This window comes from Elephantulus edwardii, unplaced genomic scaffold, assembly GCF_000299155.1.
Source record: "Elephantulus edwardii isolate Elephantulus edwardi_28Jun2011 unplaced genomic scaffold, EleEdw1.0 scaffold00077, whole genome shotgun sequence".
In the NCBI taxonomy this organism is placed as follows: Eukaryota; Metazoa; Chordata; class Mammalia; order Macroscelidea; family Macroscelididae; genus Elephantulus; species Elephantulus edwardii.
Window position 1 is genome coordinate 553,831 of NW_006399827.1, and position 9,242 is coordinate 563,072.

Below are 9,242 nucleotides of genomic sequence, written 5' to 3' on the forward strand. Positions count from 1 at the left end.
TTAGGGCTGTTGTCCATAGGGTCGCTATGAGTTGCAAGCGACTCGACAGCACATAACAGCAATAACAACAAGGATAATTTAAAAACTGTTGTTACAGTACATCAATAGAGACCTTCTAGAAACCAAAGCTGAATCCACAAGATGTAGAATGAGGGATATTTTTGCTGACATCCGATGAATCTTGGCTGAAAGCAGACAATGTTTGAAAGACTTTTTGTCTGTGTTTTACTAACTGTGAAAAGGCATTCAAGCGTGTGGATTATAATAAATTATTAATAACATTGTGAAGAATGAGAATTCCAGAACACTTGAGGGTCACTAAGCATTTGAGGAAGGCCTCCATTATGAAAGGCCAAACCCAGAATGAATAGAAAAAGAAATGGAAGAAAACAGAAATTGCACAGGAAATAGAAATAGAATGTTAAATATCATATCTTTTATGGGAACCATGGAAAAGAAATATTCACAAAATGAGAATTCTGTGAAAACATGAGATCAATAAAGAGCTCTTTAAATCTTACTTTTATTGAGTGAAAGTCAGAACAAATTGGTTTTTTTATTCAACAATTCAGACACACTGTGTTTTGTGATATTGATTACAATCCTCACCTTGATCCTTGATTCCAGTTTCCATTCTTCCTTCTACCCTATCCCTGTCTTCTGAGCTTATCCCTGGGCATGTTGTATGGTTGATTGTACGTTGTATGATTGATTGCTGTTCTAAGGAGCATGTTCTGTCCTAGAATGATCTACTCTTAGGTCCCCCTAGTGCTTGACCAGGGAGCTCTGGTGGCCTAGTGCCAAGAAACTGTGCTGCAATCCTGAAGGCATGCAGTTCAGGGCCACCAGTTGCTCTGAGGGAAAGGATAGGCAATCTCTTAACAAGTGATTAACTACCTCTGAAAACCTGCCAATGGGTCATCTATGGGTTGGTTTAAACTCTATGGTACACAATAACAACAACAATTGCTTGACCATCAGGATAAGGCAAGGTTCTGAGCTGTTGTTCATAGGATCGTTATGATAGGACTCGATAGCACATAGCAACATTGTCAGACTGGAAGTTGGGTCACAAGGGTGATTTCACTTCTACGCTACAAAAGCGACTAAGAGCCAGAGCCTGGAGGTTGCGTTAGGCACCATCAGACAACTAAGCTTGCTTTTCAGGTTTATTCAATATTTTTCTATCAGGGGCCTTCTATTGTTAACTCTTTCAGCGCAGTATGCAGTGATAGCTGGGCACAATCTGGTTTTGGTTTCAGGGTTATAAAGACCAAAGTGTACATGGCACATTAGTTCTTTGGACTGATGGTCTTTGGTTTCCTTTCCTCTTCTTTGCTCTGAGTGTGGAAAGATCAAAGGCTGCATACACTTTAAAGATCCATATAAGATGTAGAACATTGTAGAACATGTTATGCAATTTTTTTAAAAATTTCCATTCATTCATTGTTGCGCTTTTCTCCCCTCCCATCATTCCCCCCCATGTTCACTACCATTTTGGAAAAGTAAAAGAAAAATTCTTTCATTGTTTTACAATCCCTCCCCCCCCAAGTCCACTCCACTATGCAGCCTTAGCTCTGGACCCCTGTCATGACAAAAATACCTAATCACATATCCCTTTAAAACAGTTTTCTACCTCATCTGTTTCATTGCAGTATACATTATTGAACCCATCTTTCTCAGTCTCCCCCCAACCCTGAGGTCAGTCCTGTTTTATAACAGTGGCACCATGTAGTATTTGTCCTTTTGTGACTGAGATACTTCACTCAGCATAATGTCCTCCAGAGTCACCCATTTTGAATAATATTGCATGAGTTCCTTGTTTTTCAATGCAGTGTAAGTATTCCATTGTGTGAATATACCACAGCATCTCTATCCTTTGTTTGTTGATGGGCACTTAGGTTGTTTCCAACTCCTTGCTATTGTGAACAGTGATAAACATGGGTGTGCATACATTATTCAAATTGACCTTTATATTTCCTGAAACTGAAGCTCTAAGTTCCAACCCTAGTGGCTTCTTCCCTCAAGGAGTTTGGTTTCAGCTAAGAAGTTTTTATTATTTTGCCTGTTTGCTCTATTATATATATGGTTCTATTTACAGCACATACAGATAATTATATGGAAATATTGTCTACCAAATCTATATGGTCATAAGCAAAATACCATCCAACTACACATATCTGTTCATCTTGCTTGCCAGTGCATGTATCCACTCACAGGTTAAGGTCTGTTATTACTGATAATATCAGATATATTTACCTTTTTACTTGTAGCTTTGGTGACATAGCGGTAAGGAGTTGCACTGCCAACCCAAAGGCAGGTAGTTTGAATCCACCAGCTGCTCTGTGGGAGAAAGACAGGCAATTTCCTCTCATGTGATTTACAGCCTCTGAAAACCCGCTGAAGAGTCAGCTATGAATTAGTTCCAACTTGACAGTACCTAACAACAATGGCTAATTATTAAGATAATGTCTTCATATATCTGTTGGCCACCAGAAATTCTTTGGTCAAGTTTATGTCTGCTGTTCATTTTTCAATTGGATTGTTCTTTATCGTAGAGGTTTTGCAGTTCTTTATAAATTTCAAATTAGTCCCTTGTTAGATATTTAGTTTCAAAATATTTATTCCCAATCTGTAGGATTTTTTTTACTCTTTTAGAGAAATATTTTTATAAGTATGTGAAATGAAGTTTCACCACATTGCCTCAAAAGAATACCCTGCTTGCACTTGCTCCAAAACGAATTTATTTGTTTATTTGGCAGTCTATAGGATATTCAATATTCTTCTCCAACATCATAATTCAAAGGCATTGATTCTTCCGTCATCGTTACTCATTATGCAACTTTCAGATGCATGAGAAGTATTATATATATATAATAAATACACATGTTGGAAGTGCTGTTAGGTGTGGCTGAATCAAGTATGACTCATAGAGACCCTGTGAACAACAGAGCTGAACTCTGTCCTATCCTGTGCCGTCCTATCATCTCTGATACATTAGAGCCCATTGCTGCAGTCACTGTATCAATCCATCTGGTTATGAGTCTTCCTCGTTTTTGGTGACCCTCCACCCTTCGAGGCATGATGTCTTTTCCCAAGGAATAGCCTCTTCTGGCAACAAGCCCAAAGTATGAGACAAAGCTTCACCATCCTTGCCTCTAAGCTCTAGCTGCACTTTTCCAAGACATATCTATTTGTTCTTTTGGCAGTCCATGGGACAGTCCGTGCTTTTCTCCAACACCACAGCTCAAGGACATCAATTCTTCTTCTGTCATCTTTATTCATTGTCCAGCTCTCTGATGCACAGCAAATGATTGAAAAAACCATGGTCTGAATCAAGCGCACCTTCATCTTCAAACTGACACCACTGCACCTCAGTAATTTGGGGAGATCCCTGAGAGCAGACTTGGTCATTGCTGGTGTGAGGGGTATTGATTGTAGTTCAATGATAATTTCAATCTTTTCTCCACCTATTATGATGTATGTTATCAGTCTTGTAGTGAGGATTTTTGTCTTCTTGATGTTGAGACACAATTCACATTGAAGGTTGTAGGTTTGCTGTTTGTGTTTTTTTTCCCTTTTGTAGCAAGCATTTCAAGTCCTCTTCATTTTCAGCTACCAAAGTTGTTCCTTTTGCATAACACAAGATGTTAGTAAGTATTCTTCTGATCCTGATGTCACATTCTTCTTCATAAAGTCTATTTTCTTACTGTACAATAGGTATGGAGAAATTATTCAAACTGGACACCCACTTTTTCTTGATTTTATACTGTTCAGTGTTCCTTGCTCTGTTCAGACAATAGCTTCTTGGTCAAAATACAGGTTTTGTATGAGTCTAATTAAGTGTTCTGGGATTTCCATCCTTCTCAATGTTAGCTATACATTGTTATAATCTACACTGTCAAATGCCTTTGCATGGCAAATAAAATACAAGTTGATATTCTGTAATTCTCAACTTTAATCAGGATCAATCTGATATAAAAACTATATTCCTGGTGACATGGCCTCTTCTAAAGCCAGTTTGAACTTTTAGCAGTTCTCTGTCAGTGTACTGTTCTAGCCTTTTTTTATGATCTTCAGTAATATTTTGTTTGCCTATGATATTGTTTAATAATTTTCACATTCAGTTGGATCTTTGTTCTTGGGAATGGGAACAAATATAGACCTTTTTCAGTCAATTGGCTGGGCAGCTATCCTCCAAATTTCCTGGTATAGACTGGGGAACATGACCAGGGCTACATCTTTTAGCTTAAATATGTCAATTGGTATCCCATTGATTCCTGGAGTCTTATTTTTGGCCAGTGCCTTCAGTGCAGCTTGAAATTCTTCCTTCATTATCATCTGTTCTTGTTCATATGGTGCTTTCTGAAATTTTTTAATGTCAACCGATTCTTTCTGGTATGATGACTATATTTCACTGCATCTTCTTTTGATGTTTGACTTTGATAATTCAAAATTTTGCCCATAACATCTCTCCATATTTCAACTTGAGGCTTGAATTTGTTTTTCAGTTCTTTCACTTTAGAAATGCTGAGAGTTCTTCTCTTTTTATTCTCCAACTCCAGCTCTTTGCACATTCCATTATAGTATTTTGTTTTGTCTTCTCGAACTGCCATTTAAAAATCTTCTGTTTATCTCTTTTACTACAGCATTTCTTCCCTTTGTTTTGGCTATTCATGCTCTAGTGCAATTTTCAGAGGCTCTTCTGACATCCATGTTGGTCTTCTATTACTCTTCTGTCTTTCTAATGACCTCTTACTATTTTCATGGACGATAACTTTGATGTCTCACCTCTTCTCTTCTTCTTCTTTACTCTTTAGTGTTTAATATCTCAAATCTATCTCAGAGATGATTTTTAAATTCAGGTAGAATAAGCTCAAGATTATAATTTGGTTCTTGTGTACTTGTTTTAATTTTGTTCAGCTTCAATTTGAATTTGCACATGGAAAAATTTATGATCCGTTCCACAGTCAGCACCTGACCTGGTTTTGACTGCTGAGAATGAGCTTCTCTAACAATTTTTCCCACAGAAGTAGCAAATCTGATTCCTGTGTAGCCCATCAGTGAGATCCACGTGGAAAGATGCCTTTTATATTTTTTTAAAAGGTATTTATGATGAATAAATCATTGAATGTACACAATTCAGTAAATCTGTGTGCTGTCTCATTTCTGTCACTAAGATGAGTTTTCAACTCCCATTCTTTCCTCATTATTTCCAACATTGATTACATATTTGATACATACACACATACACAAATGCAGATGCATGTCTAAACATATAGCAGCCTTTATTATGAAAGATACCTACTCATAAGTGTGTTTTTAACTGGAATTTAGTTGTTGTTATGTGCCATCAAGTTGCTTGCAACTCATAGAAACCCTATGTACAAGAGCTCTAAATGCTGTTCTATCCTGTGCCAACCTAGCCATCTCAAACACACTTATTCCCACCGCTCCAGTCACAGACTCGATCCATCTCATCGAAGGTCTTCCTCTCCTTCGCCGCCCCTCTACTCTGCCGAACATGATGTCTCTCTCCAAGGACCAGTCCCTCCTTGCAACATGCCCAAAGTATGTCAGACGAAGCTTCAGAATCCTTGACTCCAAGGAGCATTCCAGCTTCACCTTCTCCAGGACAAACCTGTTTGTTCTCCTAGCAGTCCATGGTATATTCAACACTCTTCTCCAGCACCACAGCTCAAAGGCATCAATTCTCCTTCTATCATACCTATTCACTGTCCAACTCTCTGATGCATAGCACGTAATTGCGAAGACTATAGCCCAGATCAGGTGCACCTTAGTCTCCAGCCTGACGTGGTTGCTCTTCAGTACTCTTGAGAGGTCCCTCACAGCTGACTTTCCCAATGCAATTCATTTCTTGATTTCCTGGCTGTGTTACCAAGACTGTTGGCTGTGGAGCCAAGTAAACTAAAACTGTTAACTATCTCAATCTCTTTACCATCCATACTGATGCTGCCAATTTGCCCAGTGGTGATAATCTTTCTTTTCTTTATGTCGAGCTTTAATCCACATAGGAGGCTGCAGTCCTTGACCTTCTGCAGCAAGCACTTCAGGTCCTTCTCAGCTTCAGCAAGCAGGGTTGCGTGATCTGCACAACGCAGGTTGTTGATGACTCTTCCACCAATCCTGATGCCACATTTCTCTTCGTACAGCCCAGCATCTTGGATGATCTGTTTTGCATACAAATTGAAAAGGTATGGAGACAGAATACATCCTTGATGGACCCCCTTCTTGATTTTGAACCATGTAGTGTCTCCTTGCTCTGTTCTGATGACTGCCTCTTCGTCCAAGTTTAGGTTTTGCATTAGCATGATCAAGTGTTCTGGGATTCCCATTCTTCTCAGAGTCAGCCACAGCTTGTTGTGATCCACACAGTCAAAAGCCTTTGCATAGTCAATGAAGCACAGATAGACATTCTTCTGATATTCTTTGCTTTCTGCCAAGATCCATCTAACATTAGCTATAATATCCCTAGTACCACGACCTCTTCTAAATCCAGCCTGCACATCTGGCAGTTCTCTGTTGACATTGTTCCAGATGTTTTTGGATAAATTTCAGCAGAATCATGCTTGCATGTGATATTAATGATATTGTTCGATAATTTCCACACTCTGTTGGGTCACCTTTCTTTGGAATGGGAACAAATATCGTTCTTTTCCAGTCAGTTGGCCAGCTGGCTGTCCTCCAGATTTCTTGGCACAACATAGTGAGCACATCCAGGGCAGTGTCTGTTTGTTGAAATATGTCAATTGGTATGCTGGAAAAAAAATATATTCTTTTTATTTAGCTTTAGTTGTTCTTCGCTGTTAAGTAAATTTCCCCCTCATTTTAAAATATACAGATACATACATACACATATCGTATCTGTCTGTACATGGTTGCAAAAGGAGTAGAAACATCTTAACAATTTACCTTGTTGGTACAAGTATTTAGATGTGGATTTGTAAATACCACACCCTACTAAAGAGCAAGGAAAGCATAAAATAAAGCTGAATTATCTCATTGTGCCAGAAAATTTTAAAGTGTCTAAAGAAAGAAAAGGATGTAGAAGTCAACTTGAAAATACTCCACTGGCCATATCAAGAGCTAAATGAGCAAACAATAAACAGTGATAATAATGAATTACAAATCAATGAATAAAAGAGGAAAGCATGGGTTCATATAGATATAAATAAATGAATATATAGAAAGTTTAATAAAGGATCAGAGAGGACACAATTTTAAAGTACCTTCCAATAAAACGTTCATTAATGACCATTGTGGTCAAGTAATCAATCAAAGGAAGAACCATCGGTCCTGAGACAACGCAAAATCACGTAAACTTGACAAAGACACACCATCCAGATCTAACATCCGAAAACATCAGAAAATCCAAATTGTTAGACATTTTACAAAATAATTGGTTTATAACCTTCAAAAGTGTCAAGGTTGCAAAGCCAAGGAAAAACCCTTCTTGATCAAATGAGTCTAAAAAGACAGGACAACTAAGTACAATATGAGATTCTAAAACTGGATTCTTGTCCTATAGAGCACTTTGTCGAGACATTTGGCAAAATTTGAAAAAGATGTAAGGATTGGCTAGTAATAATGTATTGTAACTGCATTAGTTTTGAAGTCTATATGGTAATAATATAAGAAAATGTCTTTGCAGACAGTGAAATATTACAGAACGGTGAGGAATCAGATTGACAATTTACACTCAAATATTCAGGAAAGTTTTTTATATGATGCTAACAACCTTTTTGTATGTTTGATGTTGTTTTTAAAATGTAAATGAAAGAACAATGTAGAATAATATCTTTCTACTCTAATTTTATAGATTTTTAAAATTACAATAGTAAAAATTGTACCCTAAAATAAAAAATTGATAAAGCTGACTACATTAAAATTAACACCAAAGGATAAAGAAGATGAACAAACTGAGAGAAGATATTGAAACACATGTAACTGACAATGACTCAGTGACCAAATTATGTAAGAATGGTCTTATGATAAAAGGAAATTGCCCAGTAGAAAGAAGGAAGGGAGGGTGCAGTTTGCAGGGGCTACATGAACATATGTTTCTAGTTGGGGTTTTTCTCCTTATTGTAATAAATATATATGCAAGGAAACATTTGACGTTTCCACACTTCATAACGAGAGTATTAAAATTTTACTAGAAATCTTAGCCATCAATTATTTTTTTTTTGTTTCTTGGAAAACTGAGTTTCTTAGTATTAAGGCACACTCACTTCCCTTAGCATAATTACAATGCATCCACAACCTTTAAACAGAGAGGTTTATAAATACGAAAATAAAGCCAAATAGAAGTAATCTGTACATGTTTATTCCTTTTTCCAAACCAGCCAGTGTCTCCCAAATCTCTTCACTGCTTCCTGCAGCTCCAGCATCTCCTGGTTCCTCAGGGTGTATGTAGATCATGGGGTTGAGCATGGGAGTCATGATGGCGTGGCTGATGGACACAGCTTTGTCCATGGAGAATGGGGTGAAGGGATGGGCACTTGCAATGAAGATCATAGATATCACAATGATATGAGTGGTGCAGGTGGAGGCTGCCTTTCTCCTTGCCTTGTTGGATGCAACCTCAGCATCACCAGGAAGGTCAAGTAGGAGAACAGGAAAAGAAAGAGCCAGGCAGCATCCAACAACCCACTGATGTAGACCACGCATGAGGAACTCCAAGATAAAAATGTCAGTGCAGGCTGATCTCAGTACTTAAGGGACATCACAATAGATGTTATCCAGCACATTGGGGCCACAGGAGAGGAGTAGGAGCATCAGAACCAGCTGGGAAACAGAATGGACGAAGCCCCCAGCAGTCACCTCTAACCCTGTACAGAGTTCATGATGGTGACATAGTGGAGGGTCCAGGAGATGGCAACAAGGTGGTCATTGGCCATCACTGAAAGGCAGAAGTTCATGGTCCCTCCCAGAAAATGAAAAAAAGACCATGCAGTCCTGGCAGGTCTTGGTCTCAGAAATGAGGATGACCAGCATCTTTGGAGCAGGGACTGAGGAGAAACTGAGGCCTAAGAAAGTCAGATTTTAGAAAACAAACTACATGGGTATGTGAAGCCAGGAGTCAGAGATCACTGTGACCACAATGAAAAGGTTTCCCACATAGTTGTGATATAGATAAACAGAAAATACAGAACGTCTTAAGTCCATGAGAGACCCGGGAAGGGAAATTCTGATATCCATATGAAGTTCCCAGGATCCAT

General features: G+C 38.4%; 1 pseudogene; it reads right to left on the reverse strand.

Moving 5' to 3' along the window:
• Positions 1-8,345: 8,345 nt before the first annotated feature.
• On the reverse strand, positions 8,346-9,242 carry LOC102859573 (annotated as a pseudogene).